Genomic DNA, 17,250 nt, shown 5'->3' with positions numbered 1-17,250 from the left:
AGCTGGGAGGCAGGAGTCTCACCTGTGGGGGTGGAGTGTGTGAGGACAGAGCTGGGAGGCAGGAGTCTCACCTGTGGGGGTGGAGTGTGTGAGGACAGAGCTGGGAGGCAGGAGTCTCACCTGTGGGGGTGGAGTGTGTGAGGACAGAGCTGGGAGGCAGGAGTCTCACCTGTGGGGGTGGAGTGTGTGAGGACACAGCTGGGAGGCAGGAGTCTCACCTGTGGGGGTGGAGTGTGTGAGGACACAGCTGGGAGGCAGGAGTCTCACCTGTGGGGGTGGAGTGTGTGAGGACACAGCTGGGAGGCAGGAGTCTCACCTGTGGGGGTGGAGTGTTTGAGGACACAGCTGGGAGGCAGGAGTCTCACCTGTGGGGGTGGAGTGTGTGAGGACACAGCTGGGAGGCAGGAGTCTCACCTGTGGGGGTGGAGTGTGTGAGGACAGAGCTGGGAGGCAGGAGTCTCACCTGTGGGGGTGGAGTGTGTGAGGACACAGCTGGGAGGCAGGAGTCTCACCTGTGGGGGTGGAGTGTGTGAGGACACAGCTGGGAGGCAGGAGTCTCACCTGTGGGGGTGGAGTGTGTGAGGACAGAGCTGGGAGGCAGGAGTCTCACCTGTGGGGGTGGAGTGTGTGAGGACACAGCTGGGAGGCAGGAGTCTCACCTGTGGGGGTGGAGTGTGTGAGGACAGAGCTGGGAGGCAGGAGTCTCACCTGTGGGGGTGGAGTGTGTGAGGACAGAGCTGGGAGGCAGGAGTCTCACCTGTGGGGGTGGAGTGTGTGAGGACACAGCTGGGAGGCAGGAGTCTCACCTGTGGGGGTGGAGTGTGTGAGGACAGAGCTGGGAGGCAGGAGTCTCACCTGTGGGGGTGGAGTGTGTGAGGACAGAGCTGGGAGGCAGGAGTCTCACCTGTGGGGGTGGAGTGTGTGAGGACACAGCTGGGAGGCAGCCTGCACAGGAGCTGTGTTTCCAGGACACTCATTTTCAAAGGCCGGAACTCAGGCCCCAGCTGCTGCCAGGCTGCAGCCCCTGCAGGTCCCAGAAACTTGGCTGGGGTCCTGGGGCTGCAGCCTCAATCCCTGTGCCAGATCCAGGCTCTGGTAGGGCTGTGGGAGCAGTGGACTCAGGACATGGCAGCCCTGCTGTCCTCTGGACCACTGAGCCTGCCTCAGGGCCCCTTGGAGGTACCTGCCCTTCTCCTCCTTCTCCCCTCCCCGAAGGCCACTCCTGCCCGGGGAAAGCCTCCACGAACTCTAGAAAGAATGAAGATTCTGTGCCTGCAGCCTAACTATCCACCCCAGCTGCACTTGCCCTTAACCCGGCTCCTTCCTGGCTCTGCCTGGCCGGCTCCAGCTCCCTCCCTTTCCATCTCTGCTTGTCCAAACCTCCCGGGGTCCCTCCTTCGCCTCCTTCCTCTTCCTCCTCTTCTGCCTTGAAGCCTCCTCTCTCCCTCTCCTTCCAACTCCAGACCACCTGCACCCCACCCCAGGGAAAGGTTCGCCCGCCCTCAGCACCCTTGGAGGAGTTCAGGACCCTCTGGGTCTCCATCAGCCTCCACGGGTCTCCTAGTCAGGAGCCAGTTCTGGCCCCTTGTTTTCCCACAGCGTGGAGCCCAGGGTCTGTGATGGTGGCTGAGTTCGGCCTTGGAGGGACCCGCAGGCGTCCCCCTCTCTATGGGGCTGTGTTCGGCAGGGGGCGACTGGGGCAGACCCGGGAGCAGACCCCACCCACGCAGGAGCCCAGAGGATGGGCTGGCCGGCCCCGCCCCCTCAGCCCTGGGCTGACTCCTCCAAGGCGCAGCTCCCCGACACAGCCGGATGGGAGACAAGGTGCCGGGAGAGGGGTCCGGACCATGGGCCAGGGCCGAGATGAGGGTCGGGTGAGAGCGGGGCTTAGAGGGTTTAGGAAGAGAGAGTGGAAGGGGGGCCAAAGACAGAAGGACCAGGGAGAGGGGATGCTGGCAAGGGAGGAGAGCGAGCGTCCCGAAGCAGGAGGCTGGGGCTGGGGTTGCCCTGGGTGAAGCCTCCCCCAACACACACCTCACCCCCCTCAGGCCGTGCCCTCTGGCATCATGGAGGGGTTCCTCCCAGCCCTGTGGGCCCTCCTGCTGGCTGCTGCGTCTGCTGGCTGCGCCACGACACCAGGTAAGGAGCGGGCTGGGAGGGGCTGGGGGGCAGCCGGGACGGGGCCAGGGGTCCGTGTTCCACACACCCCTCGTGCTGCCCACAGCTGGGAACCTGAGCTGCTACCAGTGCTTCAAGGTCAGCAGCGGGAAGGAGTGCCCACCCACCCGGTGCCGCCCACTGGACCAGGTCTGCGTCTCCAACAAGGTGGCCTTCTCGCTGGGTAAGTCCCCGCCAGGCAGAGGACAGGTGCCAGGTCCCAGGAAGGGACGGTGCCCCCGCCTCTCCGCGACTCGGCGCGGCGTCCTCGTCCTCGCGCTCCAGGGTTTGGGGCCTGTGGGTCCCACTGTGTCTTGCTGTCCCTCCCGCGTTGGGCTGGGGCGCGCATCCAGAGTCTGACATTTGACTTAACTTTTCTCCGTCTGAAGTGTCACTAGGAACTGTCAGCGGTTCAAAGGCTCTGATGTCACTGAATTTACAAAGACAGCGGGAACACACGGAAGTGGGGAGCGGCAGCTGTTGGGGTGTAGGGATATCTGACAGCGGTGCCGCCCAGCCGGCCCTTCGGGGTCTGTGATGCGCTGGAACACAGCGGTACACCTGCCAAGGACCCAGCACTGCACACCCGCTGGAACACAGCACACCTGCCGACAACCCAGCACCGTGCAGGCAGCGCTGGAATCTAATACAGTGTATGACAGTGTCGGGTAGTATAATACAACATAATGAATATAATGTGTGTATTGCGACTTAATACGATGCAATACAAGACAATGGAATATAATAAAATATAATGCAACACGACGGACCATAACATAGCATGATGCATAAAGGCGATTCCGCCCACGCTCTTTTCTCTACAGTTTGGTTTTTGAATGCTGTGCATCCCTTCAGTGGCTCCGTGGTTGTTGACAGACATGTCCGTCAGAAGTCTCTGCCATGTCTTTCAATGAGCAGTACAGAGAAATAAGCCCAGGGCTGGGCACCCAGCCTGGCAGGCTCTCTGTGACGAGCAGCCCCTTTCCACTGCTCCAAGTCACCCCATCTCCCCACGAGGCAAATGCCCCAGGGCTGGGTGTCCAGGCTGTGCCTGGTTCAGGGCACAGCCTCTTATGGCCAGTTGCCCCGGAGTCTGTATTTGCTGTGCGGAGGGGTGGAGGTGGCCTAGGCAGCCAGTCTCCCCAGCTCTGCAGCACCTCGCCCAGGAAAGGACAGGAGACGGAGGTCTCTTGGCCCCCCTCACAGGCCCAGGTTCCATGCTCTGGTTCTTTCTGGTCCCAGCTGCCCATGTGGAAATCATCCTTGCTCTTCCCCAATAACGGTGGATACCTCCTTGCTAGGGGCTCTGGGGCCACCTGCCTCTCCCCTTTTCTGCAGAATCAAGTGTGGAGGTCCTGCTCAGCAAACGCTGTGCTCCCAGATGTCCCAACACCAACATGGAATTTGAATGGTCGCTGGTTCCTGGGGTGCAGGCTGTGATCACCAGGCGCTGCTGTTCCAGGGCTCTCTGCAACAGCGCACCCACCCCACAGGAGGGACAACACTGGGCCCTGTGCGGGGGGCTCCTGCTCCAGGTGGGCCTTGGCCTCCTCTGGGCCCTGTTGTGAGGCTTCCCTCCGCACCCCTCCAGCCCTGCTGGCCCATCCTGTCTCCTGCCTTCAGCTGCCATCCTGCCTCCACCCCTTCCAGGACACTGGGGGGGACCCTCCCTCTCTGAGGTGGTGGGGAGGGTGCCATCGCCTCCACCCTGGATCTAGCCACCTCACTCCTCCCCAGCAGGGGCCCCATTGGTGGGGAACCCCATGGATTCAGCAACCGCTCCTCCTGGGGAAGACAGTGCCCTCAATGTGGGTGATGGGGAAGGACGGTGCCCCCAGTGTGGGTGATGGGGAAGGACGGTGTCCCTGGTGGGCAATGGTTCCCCATATGAGGCCCCTTACCCTGAAAGCTGTCTGTCCAGGACTTTTTGAGGGGCAGGAGAGCCTGGGTATGGCCACAGCTGGTGCTCCCACTCTGCCTTCCCATTTCCAGCCCCCTCTGCCCAAGGGAACCCAGGAAGGGTAACACTGTGGGTGCCCTGACCTGTGCATTGATACCACGATCTTCACCCTCTCAGAGACAATAAACTCTTGTGCCCACATGGTGTCCATTCCTTCCTTCCTGCTCCTCCCTGTCTACCTGCCCTGCCCAGTCCTCAGCAAAGGCCTCTGTGGGTGGGTACCGGCGGCCACTGGAGAAGCCAGATCTGCAGAAAGCCTCCCAGCTGGGAGGTTGAGGATAAGGACTGTCCCTGCAGCCTAGGGCCCAGTACTGGGTAAGCGATATGTCACAGGCTCAGGGCTGGGATCCTAGAACGGCTGGGGCCTCTGAGTGGAGGTGGGGAGGGGCCTGGAGAAGGAGGTCTGTGACATGTGACCAGGGTTGGGGTGCCCATCTGTGCAGCCACAGTAGGATCCAGAAGGCCAGGACTGATGGACAGTGCCAGCAATGGTAGGGTGGGAATGGGAGGGCTGCCAGGTTAGGCGCTGGTGGAGTGCAGGCTGGGGCAGAGGGGGTCAACGCTGAGCTCAGGACTGGCCAGACTAAGCTGGGCACCATGGGACCTCCCGGTGCTGTCCTGGGGCAGGGGTGGCTGAGAAGGAGAGCTTCTGCATCAGGAGTGGGGTGGCCTCCCCAGGTAGCAAAGCCCCAGATGAAGGACAATGCTGGGTCTGCTGCCTGCTGCCTGAGCACAGGTCCTCACAGCACCCCTCCAGCCTGCACCCCTGCGCCTGGGCACTGCCCCTCCAGCCTGCACCCCTGTGCCTGGGCACTGCCCCTCCAGCTGCCTTCTGGCCTGTCATTGTTTTCCCTGTGGACCCAAGTGGCCCTGGCAGTCCCTTCAGGTAGGCCCAGGGGGCCCTGGATCCCCTGTCCTCTGCAGGCTGCAGGCTCTCCAGAGGAGGGTCCTAAGGTTCCAGATAGAGAAGGACCTGCTCCCCTCCCCTTGTGGTTATGAATTTTTAGGGTGAAATGTAACCCTACCTGCTAGGGCGGCTCCTTGGGCAGGGCACCTGGTGCCTGTAAACTCAGGAATCTGGGGTTCTGCGCCTTGGGGAAGCCAGCAAGACCAGTGCTGGGAAGAGATTCTCCAGGACCCTGGCCCAAAAGCATCTGTTTTTCTGCCAGGAGGGTGCTGGGAAGTGACCTGGCCACAGTCTTCCCTGATGCATTTTCCTAGGAAATCTGTGTGAATCTAATCTCACCACCTGAGTTTGAGACCAGCCTGGCCAACATGGTGAAACCCCATCTCTAATAAAAATACAAAAATTAGCTGCGCTGGGTGGCAGGTGCCTGTAATCCCAGCTACTCAGGAGGCTGAGGCAGGAGAATCACTTGAACTCGAGAGGCAGAGGGTGCAGTGAACCAAAATCGCACCACTGCACTCCAGCCTGGGCGACAGAGAGAGAGACTCTGTCTCAAAAGAAAAAAAAAAAAAGAACAGCGCCTCAGGAACGATATTAAAACATCCAATAGCTATATAATCAGTGTCCCAGAAAGTGAAGAGAAAGACTGGAGTACAGAAAGGAGATTTGAAGAACTAATGACTGATGATGCTTCAATTTTGAAAATGGACATAGGCCGGGCACGGTGGCTCAAGCCTGTAATCCCAGCACTTTGGGAGGCCGAGACGGGTGGATCACGAGGTCAAGAGATCGAGACCATCCTGGTCAACATGGTGAAACCCCGTCTCTACTAAAGATACAAAACAAAAAAAAAATTAGCTGGGTATGGTGGCGCGTGCCTGTAATCCCAGCTACTCAGGAGGCTGAGGTAGGAGAATTGCCTGAACCCAGGAGGCAGAGGTTGCAGTGAGCAAGATTACGCCATTGCACTCCAGCCTGGGTAACAAGAGCAAAACTTTGTCTCAAAAAAAAAAAAAAGAAAGAAAAAAGAAAAAGGACATAAACCTAAATCTTATAGATTCAAAACCCCAGTGAATCAAATAGGATAAATACAGACGCAGATACATTATCATTAAACTGCTGAAATAAACTGATGTTGTCACAAGTCAGCATTGTCACCGTGGGAGAAAAGAAGGAAGGATATACAGAATATTGTGGAGGTGGGAAAGAGGCATCAGTGTGAACACACAGAACAGCACACATAAGCAGCAATCCCAAATGATGGGGCTTTCTACAAAACAGTTGGCCTTTACTCTTCAAAAGTGTCAGGTCACAAAGGAAAGGCATGCTGAGGACCCGTCCAGGTTAAAGCCATGAGTGAGCCAAAAGTGCACCACTGCCCTCTCTCCTCTCCTTCCGGGACGCCACTCACACAGCTGTTGGACTTTTTGGTATCGTTCCTGAAGTGCTGTCCCTTTTCTTTCCTTTTTCTCTGTTGTTGTGTTGTTGTTCGTTGTTTTTTGAGACGGAGTCTCCCTCTGTCACCACACTAAAGGGGCTGCAGAACCAAGTGAAGGATGTGAGCTTGGCTTGGATGCTAGACTGGAGAAGACTCTGAGGGAAACAGCAGCTGGAATTTGGGTGAGGTGTGTAGGTTAGATTACACTGTTGTATCAGCACTGATTCTGTGGTTTTGATCCTTGTACTATAGTTATGAAAAGTGTTAAGACTTGGGAAATCTGGGCCGGGCGCGGTGGCTCACGCTGGTAATCCCAGCACTTTGGGAGGCCGAGGCGGGTGGATCACGAGGTCAAGAGATCAAGACCATCCTGGTAAACATGGTGAAACCCCATCTCTACTAAAAATTAAAAAAATTAGCTGGGCATGATGGTGTGCGCCTGTAGTCCCAGCTACTCAGGAGGCTGAGGCAGGAGAATTGCTTGAACGCAGGAGGCGGAGGTAGCAGTGAGCTGAGATGGCGCCATTGCACTCCAGCCTGGGTAACAAGAGTGAAACTCCATCAAAAAAAAAAAAAAAAAAACTTGGAAAATCTGTATAAAGCAGACAGAATAATTCTCATACCTTTTTTTTTGCAACTTTTTGGTAAGTCTAAAACTATTTCAAAATGAAAAGTTAACCCAAGCTATCTTGAATAGAGGTTAAAAAAAAAAAAAAGAAAATTGAAAAGTGAAAACTGACCTCCCCTCAAAACATCCGCCTTCATTCTTCTTTCACCTAAGGGTGTAGGACACCAGCTCTGCGCAGCGACCACCACCCTTTGCTGCGTCCCACTTTCAGAAGCAGTATTGTCCTCAGTCATCTGCTCTAGGTTTTTAAAAAAATAGTTAAAATCTCTCTTTTTAAAGAATCTGTTCATTTGGAATGTGCTTTTTGCATTTTTACTTGTGAAAATATGTATTTATCCTTTTTGTAATCAATGTATGACTTTATTGTATCAGAGAATATGGTCCTAAGACATGAGATACGGAGGAGGTTTAAGAATGATAAGATCTGGACACGTTGGGCGAAGTCAGAGCCCTGGAAGTCCTTGTTCAAGCTTCCAGGGTTGAGTGCCTGAGCGCCAGGGGCGTGCGGTGTCCGTCATGCTCGCAGGGCAAGAGCCGAGGGAGCCCGAGGGGCCAGTTTGTTTCACTGAACATGAACTTGATAAACAAACTGTCCTCTCCATGTGTTCTCAGCCTTGGCCCCTTGTCTTTTCAGGAGCTCAGAGACTTCTGGGTCTGCTCCCAGCCTTCATGTCCCTGGTGTCCCCAAGGTGTGGAGCCCACTGCCCTGCTTTGTGGGGTCTGTTACACAAAGTGAGGATGCATTGGACTGAGGCTGGGGCTGATGCTGGCTGGGGGTGCACCTGCAGGGAAAAGACTGGGTCTCTCCCCCGGGCTCTGACGGCTGCATCCTCCTCCCTGGGCCACTGAGGCTGCTGCATAAGAATCTCAGGAATCCTCCCCAGTACCCCTGTTCTCTGTCAGGCCCAGCCCAGGTCTAAGCCCTGTCCAGGGCAGGAGGGGGGTTCAGGCAAGGGTCCCTGGGAATGCAGACCCCCATGAGGATAGGGCCGGAGGGACCAGGAGGACACATCCCAGTGGGCACAGAGGGGGCGTCCAACAGCAGGACCAGGGGTTGAGGGGTGACAGCAGGAGTCAGGTCCCTGGCGAGGTGCTCCCTCTGCTCCCAGCCTAGGCCTGCCACCTGTGTAATGGATGGGGTCCTCCCAATCCTGGGGCCCACGCTGGTGTGTGCAGAGAAAGGGGAAGACACCAGGGTGGGGTGGAAGGAAGGGCCAGTGTGTCTCTGGTGTGCGGCACATGTTTCCTTGAGGACATCTCTGGCCTGCTGTGCCGAGTGCGTTTCACCCTGAGACTCTGCAGGGAGGTAGGGTGCCATGTGGCTTCACCCCCACAGCTGTAAGTGCTGGTGCCCGGGCAGAGAATGCCTGTGTGCTCAGGGTTGAGAGTGCCACCTGAGCTCCTGTGAGCTGGGGATTGCTGGGCATCTTCACAGGAGAGTGGCTGGTCCCAGACCCAGGTGTGCTCAGAGCCCTCGGTCTGCCCTCACCCCTCCTCCTGCAGACCAAGACCTGCCATGCTCCCACTGCCTCCATACCAAAGCCAGCCGGCCTGCCAGCCAGTCTCCTGCAGCGCCCAGGAGGGCCAAGGTTTCTTCCAGCATGTGGTGGTCCAGGCAGGGCGGGGCCAGCCTGGACAGTCCCTGGAGAGGGTGTGGGTGCACTTCTGAGCTCAGTGGCTCCCTCCACAGTCTCCTGCTCAGCTGTGAGCAGGACCTGGGGGTCCAGGGTGGGGGACCTAGACTTCAAGTTCCAGCCTGGACAGCCTCTCCTTCCTCCATCCTCCTGGTATACTAACCCACGACTCCATCCTGGGCCTCTGGAGCACTTGGGAAAGGAGACCCTGGAATACCACATAGGCCTGGAGGGAGGGGAGCATCCAGGCATCCAGAGAGCCAATGAGACTCCTCTTCTGGAGGGACCAGATAGATAATTGACGTTCATTCCAATTCCATGGGAAGACCCTAGGTAACAGGAAGTCCCCTCTCTGCTGTGGTTCCAAAGGGGGTAAGTTGCAGTGCAGGTCACCTCTCCATGCTGCAGCAGGCACCAGCGGGCATGCCTGGGTCGCTCTCTTCTTTCTTTTCTATGTGTTTGTTTATCATTTTTATTTTGTAGAGATGGGTTCTCACTATGTTGCTCTGGCTGGTCTCAAACCTCTGGGCTCAAGCAATCCTCTGCCTCAGCCTCCCAAACTGCTGGGATCACAGGCATGAGCTGCTGTGACAGCAGCCTCCTCTCTCTTTGTGAATAATTTCCGAGAATGCTGGGGGCCAGCAGGTGCAGAGTGGCTTGTTACTTTCGAAGGCTTCAAAGCCCCGCCTGGCCAGGCTGCCACCCTGGTGCACGTGGTTCCACATCCTCCATCACCAGTCTAGGGAAGAGAAGCACAGTTTGAATTTTGGCTTCGAGCCACCTTCCCTCGAAAATGCCCTCACTGATGTGCCAAGGGGCACCCAGCCCTCGGCTCATCCATGGCCCTCCCAGTACCATGTCCTCTCTTCCCAGTGGTTTGGGGCGATGACTGGTGGCTTTTTATTCATCATATTTGAGATAGGGTCTTGCTCTGTCACCCAGTCTGGAGTTCAGTGGCACGATCATGGGTCACTGCACTGCAGCCTCGACCTCGTAGACTCAAGTGATCCTCCTATCTCAGCCTCCCGAGTAGGTGGAACAAGAGACACTTGCCACCACACCCAACGAATTTATTTTTGAGACACAGCGTTGCTCTGTCACCAGGCTGGAGTGCAGTGGTGCAATCTCTGCTCACTGCAACCTGCACATCCCAAGTTCAAGCGATTCTCCTGCCTCAGCCTCCCAAGTAGCTGGGACTATAGGCGCATGCCACCACACCCAGCTAATTTTTATATTTTTAGTAGAGATGGGGTTTCACCATGTTGGCCAAGATGGTCTTGATCTCTTGACTTTGTGAGCTGACCTCCTCGGCCTCCCAAAGTGCTGGGATTGCAATCATGCGCCACCGTGCCCAGCCCCAACTAATTAAAAAAAATTTTTTTTTGTAGAGTGGGGGGGTCTCACTATATTGCCCAGGCTGATCTCCAATTACTGGCCACAGGTGATCATCCCACCTCAGCCTCCCAGAACGCCAGGATTACAAGCATGAGCCACTGTGCCAGGCGGGCCAGCCGAGGCTTTCACAAGCACTGAATTCCAGCCTCTCGGGGGGGCGCCATTCCTGGTCTGACATGACCGCCTTCTTAGGCAGCCGCCTCAGGGCCCCTTCAGCACCTGCTCCTCAGGAGGTAGGCTCAGGGGCGGCTCAGCCCTTGGGACTTGGGACAGACTCAGACTCCGAAGATCCTGTTTCTTCTCCCTCCAACTGGGCGGTGCTTCCTGGGGACAGGGACAGCAGAACCCCAGGCCTCCTTCAGCTGGAAAACATTCTTCGGAGTGTGGGATGTGATGTTGGCACCTCCTGCCATACCCAAATGAGGCTTCCTTCTCTTTCAGGGCCGTTCCAGGCTTTCCTCTGTACCTTGTCAGGAGGGTCCCCTGTAAACAGACACAGTGGCAGAGGCCTCTCCAGACGTCACGTCTGTGCACACAAGCAGGACCCAGCCAGGCCTGGGCTGGACACCTACATGTGCTGGGAGGCCACCTGCTGCTCAGAATTTTGCCCCCTGGTCCAGGGAGGCCCAGGGAGGCCCAGGGAGGAATTCTGTCCTCCCTGGTCCCCACCGCCTCCGGGAAAGCCGGCTTCTGTGTGAGCCCAGCCTCCTCTCTCCCCACGTTCAGAGCAAGTGGCAGAGGTCACAGGGGCTGCACCAACAGCCACATCATCTGGGCCCCTCCCGGCTGGGTGTCTCCCCTGAGACAGCGGCCTCCATGACAGCATCTTGGGTAACCGGGAAGCCACATCGGGCAGCACTGCCCAGGCCCTGCGAGGGGGCTCCAGCTTGCCCAGTGGCTGGCACCTTCCTCCCTGATGCCCGCCTCCCTGTCTGCATGGTCCCTCCATGACCGTCTCCGTGTCTCATCCCCCATCTGTTTGGACCGGCCGTGGGGCCTGTCCTCTGAGGGGAGGGTCCCTTGACGCAATGCCTCCCCTGACAGTGAAGGGAGACATTTACTGCTGAGCCTGGAAGTCTGGGCAGGTCTAGCCCCTGTCCCCTGCCCTAGGGCCAAGGAGTGGCCGGTACCCCAGGGTGTGCTTTCTGTTCCAGCCCAGGAGGGTGTCACCTGACAAAGCCACCCCTCTGTGCTGTGAGGTGGGAGGAGCCTCTGCCCGTCCACCAGCCCCAGATTGCATGTCCATTGGGGAAGCCCAGGAAAGGCACCAGCAGGCCACGGGGAATGGTCATGGCAGACAGTGAGCAACAGGAAGGTGAGGAAGAGGAGGAAGGCGGCCGAGACCCAGTGGCAGTGCGGACGCCAACGGCCTGATTGAGAGCACCCGAGTGCTGTTCTTGTGACAGAGTTCTCACTCGATCTGGGCCTTCAGAAGTGTGTGGCACCTTCCCCTCCCCACGCCCACTCCCTCCTGCTCCCCCACTGCCTCCTGCCATGGTTGCGAGTTTCCTCAGGCCTCTCAGCCTCTTTTCTTTAGAAATTTCCCAATCTTGTGTTTGGTTTGCTTTGGTTTGGTTTGGTTTGCTTGGGTTGGGCGGGGTTGGATGGGGTTGGGTTTCGTTTTTTGAGACAGAGTCTCGCTCTGTCGCGCAGGCGGGAATGCAGTGGTGCAATCGCGGCTCGCTGCACGCTCCACCTCCCAGGTTCAAGCAATTCTCCTCCCTCAGCCTCCCGAGTAGCTGGAAGTACCAGCACCTGCCACCACACTTGGCTAATTTTTGTATTTTTAGTAGAGATGGGGTTTCACCATGTTGGCCAGGCTGGTCAAACTCCTGACCTCAAGTGATCCACCCACCTCAGCCTCCCAAAGTGCTGGGATTACAGATTACATGCACGAGCCACCGTGCCCAGCCAGGTATTTATGACTATATGAGAACAGCCTGATACAGACATTATATAAAGAGAAAACTACACACCAATGTTCTTTTTGGATACATGAAAATCCTTCACAAAATACTTGCAAAGAGAATTCAGCAATATATAAAATAATTAAAGACCATGACCAAGTGGGGTTATTCCAGGGATGCAAGCCTGTTTCCATATTCAAAAGTAATCAGTGTACTTCATCATGTTCACAGGCTAAAGAAGGAAAATCCCATGACCATGTCAAAATGCAGAAGAAACAGCGGACAAAATTCAACATCCTTCATGATTAAAAAAAAAAAAACTCTGCTGAGTGCAGTGCACAGGCCTGTAATCCCAGCACTTGGGGAAGCCTAGGTGGGTGGACCAGGCACATGCTGGAGGCGTGAGGCAGAGAGGTCCTAAAGGGTCAAAGGCGTTTCTCTTAGTGGTGTCAGCCGTGCCCTCTTGGGGTCCTGCTGTGACTACTCGAAGCTGTCTCGTGTCCATCCAGGAACTCTGGAACCCAAAGACCACCCAGCTAGTCCAGGATCTCAATGTCCAGAATCTTCACTGGCCACGGCAGTGAATGTGCCATTCCCCTGGCTGAGGAGAAGCGCCAACCCAGAGAGAGGTGTGCGTGTGTGCAGCAGAGTTCAAAGTTTCTCTTCTGGGCACCCAGACTTGGGTCTGGCCCCTGAGGAACCCCTTGGGCTCTGCTGCAGCAGATGCCAGGAAAGAGCTAGACTCACATGGCAGTAGCCATGTCAGCACTGGCAGATGGCATCGCCGTGTGGACGCACATCCCCGACCCCACTGTGGAGGCCACCTGCACCATCAGGGACTGGATGGTCCACTGTGGGGGCTCCTTGGGCAGTTGACTGGCAGTAGAGTCCTCTGCTGACGCTGCACGTACTGAGCATGTAGTTGGGACACAAATATCTCCACATTTGGGCTCCTATAGTAACATCCACCCACCAGCTATTCCCTGAGACCTTCCAGCCTGCAGGGTTCCTTCCCAGGCCCTGGTTGTCCAGGCCGACCCCTTCTAATGCTGAATCAACGTAGAGCTGCAGCTCTGTCCCCTTCTCCCTCCAGGCAAAGCCACAGCAGGTGAGCACCACAGGTTCTGCTCCTAAGGTGGACTTTCTCCTCCCCCCATAATCACCTGATCAAGGATAGTGATAGCTGGGGTTTTCCAAGGTTTTCTTCATACATTTCCAGGATATCTTGGTGGGTAGGGGACTAGGGGAATGGGTGCTGCTGATTGGCTGGGGATGCAATGAGAGGCGTTTGGGTGATGGTCTTTGTGCACTGAGTCTGCCTCTGGGTGAGGCCCATGGGACCAGCTGAGCCAAGAGTCAAGGGTCCAGGTGGGGCCATTTGGTCATCAGAAATGCAAAGCCTGGAAACACATCTCAAAAGGCCACCTTTGGGTCTACAGTAGTGAGGTGACCTTCAGGAGGAACTGGGGAAGTTGCAAATCCTGAGGTCTCTGGAACAATGGCTGGAATCGTGCAACTCTGCCTACATGTTAGCAGAACTCAGGCCCCTCTCACCCTCCCAACCCGCAGTCTTTCCTATTACATCTTACATCTTTCAAAGGTGACTTAGTCTCTGGGGAAAGGGCTGGTGCAATGGTGATGGCATTACTTTTAATGGCAAAAACTATAATCACTTTTGCAGAACCCAATAACTTCAACTGGAAGCCACATTTTCCCCAAAGTTAGCTTGGCCCAAGCCTAGGAATGACCAAGGGCAGTCTGGAGGCTGAAGGCGAGATGGGGTTGGTCCGGGTAGATCTCTTTTCTTTGCATCAATGTTCTCACTTGTCAATTTTGCAAAGGCAGTTCCACCCTCGGCATCATTTAGGGCGGATGGGGACGGGTGTGGCCATGCACGTTTGGGTAATGCTGGTATTTCATTAAAAAACATCCAGAAATGAGGCCCAGTTATTTTCTTCTCTCTGGAGCTGGTCAGAGGGAACAAACTGTGAGAGACCAGGAAGCACTAGAGAAGTCAGCCACGAGTGAGCCTGAGCACATCCCTCACCCCGCTGGCCGGCAGGTTCGGCCGTGTACACCCGGGGCATAAGCTCCAGGTGACCCTCGCTCATGGCAGGAGGTGCAGGTGCTTGATGTTTGGGTCGTCTGTTGTAAGCATGCATCCTGAGTGGAATATCCGCTACACAGTGTCACCGCTTCCGACAGGTGACGCAATCGGAAGATGCAATTCTCCTGTCTCAGCTCCTGAGTAGCTGGGACTACAGGTGTGCGCCACCACCCCTAGTCAGTGGTGAACCTCCACTTCAGCCCAGTTGAAAGCCAGACTTTTTTTTAAAAAAAAGAACAGTTTTCTGCCAAAGACTGTTCTGCCCCCAAAATCCAGAACCCCCTGCCTGGCATTGCGCCTTCTCTTAGTGACGGGAGGTGCCAGTGCAGTGATGTTCTTTCCCTTGGGGGAACATGGGAAGATGCCACTGGATCCTGGAGAGCCCCCCAAGGTGGAAGACGCCCGGGTTTTGTGTGGCTTATTTTCCAAGCTTGTGGCAAACATTTCTCTGTTGGAAGCATGGATTCTGAAGTGGAATATTCGTCACATGGTGGTTCCTGGGCTTGCTATGAGCAGTTCCCCTGTAAGATGGAGCTGCTCTGAAGCGTTCTTTGCCATCTCACTGGCTTACCCTCACCCACACCCCCCTGGACTGAATGAACGGTGTCGTGTAAGTCTCCAGGAATCATCAGTGTCCAGTCATCCTGAAAATCCTGAAAACTCTGGTCATTTCTCCTCCTCCGATGCACAGTCATCCTGGCGAGAGCCTGGTGAGGAAGGCTTACAACACGAACCTGCATGCATGTGGTGGAGTTCTCCTCCAATGCAACCTGCCTAGGCTTGACTGAGGGAGCTCCGGCTGAAATACGGGAGTCAGGGCTGGACGGCGGGTTCTCATCCGACTGTTTCATTTATGATATAAGCTGCCTAGGCCAGGATTCAGGAGGTTTTTTTTGAGATGGAGTCTCGTTCTGTCGCCCAGGCTGGAGTGCAGTGGCCCAATCTCGGCTCACTGCAGCCTCTGCCTCCTAGGTTCAAGTGATTCTCCTGCCACAGCCTCTGGAATAGCTGAGACTACAGGTGCCCACCATGATGCCCTGCTAATTTTTGTATTTTTAGTAGAGATGGGGTTTCACCATGTTGGCCAGGCTGGTCTCGAGAGCCTGACCTCAAGCAATCTGCCCGCCACAGCCTCCCAAAGTGCTGGGATTACAGGTGTGAGCCACCGTGCCTGGCCAGAGCAGGATTTTGTTTTAATTGTTGCTTATACAAATCAAGTTAGACTGTCTCCCACTGAATTCAGGAAGACAGAGGAAGCAACGTTTCTGCAGGTCTAAAATACTCTTGTTGTACTTTTTTGAGGGTCAAGGACACAGAGTCTCACTCTGTTGCCCAGGCTGGAATGCAGTGGCATGATCTCGGCTCACTGCAACATGTGCTTCAAAAGCAGCATGAAGAAAACTCAAACCTGAGTTGGACAGTGAGAACACATGGACACAGGGAGGGGAACAGCACACACCAGGGCTTGCTGGGGTGGGGGTCGAGGGGAGGGAACTTAGAGGACCGGTTAGTAGGTGCAGGAGACCACCACGGCTCGCATGGCCCTATGCAACAAACCTGCACTTACTGCAAACTATGCCAGAACTTACAGTAAAATTATTTTCTAAAATGTACCGTTTTTTTTTTTGAGATGGAGTTTCGCTCTTGCTACCCAGGGTGGAGTGCAATGGCGTGATCTCCACTCACCGCAACCTCCGCCTCCTGGGTTCAGGCAATTCTTCTGCCTCAGCCTCCTGAGAAGCTGGGATTACAGGCACGCACCACCATGCCCAGCTAATTTTTTGTATTTTTAGTAGAGACGGGGTTTCACCATGTTGACCAGGATGGTCTCGATCTCTTGACCTCGTGATCCACCCACCTCGGCCTCCCAAAGTGCTGGGATTACAGGCTTGAGCCACCGTGCCTGGCCACAATGTACCATTTTAATCATTTTAAAGTGTACAATTCAGTGGCATTAAGTACACTCATTAGGTGTGGCCATGACCACCATCTTGTTCCAGAGCATTCTCATCACTCCAAACAGAAATCCCACGCCCCTCTAAGCCATCAGTCCCGGTTTTTTCCTCCCCCAGGTCCTAAGCAACCACTCTCCATCTCTTGGACTTGTCTCTTCTGGACTTTCATGTGAATGGAACCACGTGGCATGTGGCCTTTGGTGCCCGGCTCCCAAGGGCATCCACGCGTGTCACGTACCAGATGCCACAAGTGCTGTCGCCAGGAGAATGAAAACCCCAACCACAATGGGATACCGCTTCACACCCACTAGGGTGGTCATGATCAAAACTGCAGAAAGTGACAAGTGTTGGGAGAAGGCGGGGAACCCTCAGACACTCCTGGCAGGAATGTCACATGCCATTTCCTATAAAGCCAAGCGTGCAAGTCCTGTGGGCACAGCAAGGGCACTCCCGGAAATACACCCAAAGAAACTGAAAACAGGCATTCAGACGGAAACTTGTCCAGAACGTTCACAGCAGCTGATATGGTTTGGATGTTTGTTCCTCTAAATATCATGCTGAAACGTGATCCCGAGGATTTGGGGGTGCAAGGGTAGGAAGGGACTGGATCACGGGGGTGGTCCTTCACGGACGGCTTGGCAGCAGCCCTGGGTACCTAAGCTTTCTCACTGTGAGCTTCGGGACACGCGTGGCTGTTGAAAAGTGTGCGTGTCTCCCCCACTGTCTGTTCCTCCCGCTCCCATCACACTATGCGCCATCGCCCACTTCCACCATCAGTAAAAGCCCCTCAGGCCCCCCGGGAAGCCAAGCCAGCGCCAGCTTCCTGTACAGCCTTTAGAGCTGAGAGCCAGACACACTTCCTTCTTACACATTACCCAGTCTCAGGCATTTCTTAACAGCAATGCAAGACCAGCCTAATACAGTGGCAATAGTCACAAGTACCAAAAGGTAGAAGCGGGCCAAATACCCATCCACAAAGTACAGATAAACAAAACGTGTAAGCACATAAACAGAACACTGTCCAGCGCTGTCTCCCAGTGAGCAAGTCCAAACACACGTACCCCAAAGTCCAGGGCAGCTGACAGGCCAAAGAAAGAGGCTAACAAACCCGGTTTCTTAGACAGAAACATTTATTAGTGACTTAGAAACAGAAGCCGCGTCT

This window comes from Callithrix jacchus, chromosome 16 (assembly GCF_049354715.1).
Source record: "Callithrix jacchus isolate 240 chromosome 16, calJac240_pri, whole genome shotgun sequence".
Classification (NCBI taxonomy): domain Eukaryota; kingdom Metazoa; phylum Chordata; class Mammalia; order Primates; family Cebidae; genus Callithrix; species Callithrix jacchus.
This window is presented reverse-complemented; position numbering follows the sequence as displayed.